Below are 2,825 nucleotides of genomic sequence, written 5' to 3'. Positions count from 1 at the left end.
TCCTCTGAAGAAGGAATTTTCCTCCACACAAGATCAGGGGGCAGGTTGTTCAACCTTGCCCGTCTAAGAGCGAAGTCCAAAGTACGGAAAGTCCTCATCAGAGAACTCCTCTTTGCTGACGATGCTGCTTTAACATCTCACACTGAAGAATGCCTGCAGAGTCTCATCGACAGGTTTGCGTCTGCCTGCAATGAATTTGGCCTAACCATCAGCCTCAAGAAAATGAACATCATGGGGCAGGATGTCAGAAATGCTCCATCCATCAATATTGGCGACCACGCTCTGGAAGTGGTTCAAGAGTTCACCTACCTAGGCTCAACTATCACCAGTAACCTGTCTCTAGATGCAGAAATCAACAAGCGCATGGGTAAGGCTTCCACTGCTATGTCCAGACTGGCCAAGAGAGTGTGGGAAAATGGCGCACTGACACGGAACACAAAAGTCCGAGTGTATCAGGCCTGTGTCCTCAGTACCTTGCTCTACGGCAGCGAGGCCTGGACAACGTATGCCAGCCAAGAGCGACGTCTCAATTCATTCCATCTTCGCTGCCTTCGGAGAATACTTGGCATCAGGTGGCAGGACTATATCTCCAACACAGAAGTCCTTGAAGCGGCCAACACCCCCAGCTTATACACACTACTGAGTCAGCGGCGCTTGAGATGGCTTGGCCATGTGAGCCGCATGGAAGATGGCAGGATCCCCAAAGACACATTGTACAGCGAGCTCGCCACTGGTATCAGACCCACCGGCCGTCCATGTCTCCGTTATAAAGACGTCTGCAAACGCGACATGAAATCGTGTGACATTGATCACAAGTCGTGGGAGTCAGTTGCCAGCATTCGCCAGAGCTGGCGGGCAGCCATAAAGACAGGGCTAAATTGTGGCGAGTCGAAGAGACTTAGTAGTTGGCAGGAAAAAAGACAGAGGCGCAAGGGGAGAGCCAACTGTGCAACAGCCCCAACAAACAAATTTCTCTGCAGCACCTGTGGAAGAGCCTGTCACTCCAGAATTGGCCTTTATAGCCACTCCAGGCGCTGCTTCACAAACCACTGACCACCTCCAGGCGCGTATCCATTGTCTCTCGAGATAAGGAGGCCCAAAAGAAAGAAAGAATTATATATATCATGCCTTAGACTTTTGACTGAGTCTACCCTTAGCCGAAAAATAAATAAAGCACATTCAAAAAGATCACAACCAACATTTTAATGTGTACATAGGAACATGAGGAGGCTATTCAGGCCCTCAGTTGTGGCTGATCTGTACCTCAAATCCATTTACCAAACCTTTGCACTAGATCCCCTGATACCCTTACCAAATAAAATACATATATCTCAGTATTGAAAGTTTCAATTGCCCAGCATCCACAGCTTTATACGGAGATAATTCCACATTTCTACTACCCTTTGATAAAGATTTTGCTCTTGAATGGCTTGGCTCTAATTTTAAAATTATGTCCTCTCATTCTAGATTCCTCCACCATATGAAATGGTTTCTCTGTATCTACCTTATCAAATACCTTTGTAATTGTAGACATCTCAATTAGTTCACCCCTCAGTCTTCTATGTTGAAAGGAATACAAGCCAATTTTATGCAACCTGCCCACATAATTTAACCCTTTAAGTCCAGGTATCATTCTGATAAACCACTGGTATACTGCCTCCAAGACCAATATATCCTTCCTGAGGTGCAGTGCCCAGAACTGAACCCAATACTCCAGACTGAGTCTGACCAAGTCTCTATATAGAACTTCCTCCCCTTTGCATTCAAGGTCCCTTGAGATAAAGGCCAACATTTCATTAACCTTTTTTGATTACTTATGTACATGTTTCCAAGCTTTCAATGTTTGGGCACACAAAGCTCTATGCTCCTCCACAATTCCTAGTTTCTCACCATTTAGAAGTTACTCTCATTTGTCTTTCTTGTATCCAAAGTGGATGACCTCATACTTCCCCACAAAGAATTGCATTTGTCAGTGTTATCCATTCACTTAGTCTATGTTTGTTTGAAACTTCCTCCTCCCATCTGTACTACTTACTGTGCGTCCCAATTTACTGTAATCTGCAAACTTGGATATACAACTTTTTTCATCCATCCAAGTTATTAATACAATTGTGAAAAGCTGAGAGGCCCCAGAACAGGGTCTTGTGAAACACTGCTTGTCACATCCCACCAGAGTAACTACCCTTTATTTCTGTTCTTTGTCTCTCATCCCCCAATCAATTCCAACTCATGTTGCAAAGGTGCCTTCAAATCTGTTTAGCTCAAAAATATAGATAAAAATTAAACACCAAACCAATATCTCTATTTAAAAGTGTTTCAAGACCATGCACACAGAATACCCTCTTCGAAGTAAGCACCTTTTTGACTCTATAAATTATTCAGCAATACATCAGCAGTGATCCACCACCATTATGTAGTTTGGTAAACCGCCAGATTGAACTCAAATTTGTGAAATACGATTCTGTAGAATTTAGATTATTAGCACACAACTAAAATAAACAATATTACAAATTTAAATTTCCATACAAGCAATTATTGTTGGGCATGGAGAATTCTGAGTTTCAGTTAATATTTTATTTCGACAAAACGTATACTTCTTGAAAGTGTGAAACTATTTCAATCCCGATTCTTTCCCATGAATGTTGTTACTTCAATGGTCGCAACTAGTGCCATTTGCAACTTCAGTGGTCGGATGTGACGCTGGGCAAAGTTTGCAGCACATCCGTGGGATGTTTTAGCGGAAGCGCCAAATGAGCTGGGGCTGTTTGTATTGGCGATTTTCCATAAAAGCTCTTTATGTGGGTCACCACAAAACAGCTACACAT

Source organism: Heterodontus francisci, chromosome 11 (genome assembly GCF_036365525.1).
Source record: "Heterodontus francisci isolate sHetFra1 chromosome 11, sHetFra1.hap1, whole genome shotgun sequence".
NCBI classification, from domain to species: domain Eukaryota; kingdom Metazoa; phylum Chordata; class Chondrichthyes; order Heterodontiformes; family Heterodontidae; genus Heterodontus; species Heterodontus francisci.
This window is presented reverse-complemented; position numbering follows the sequence as displayed.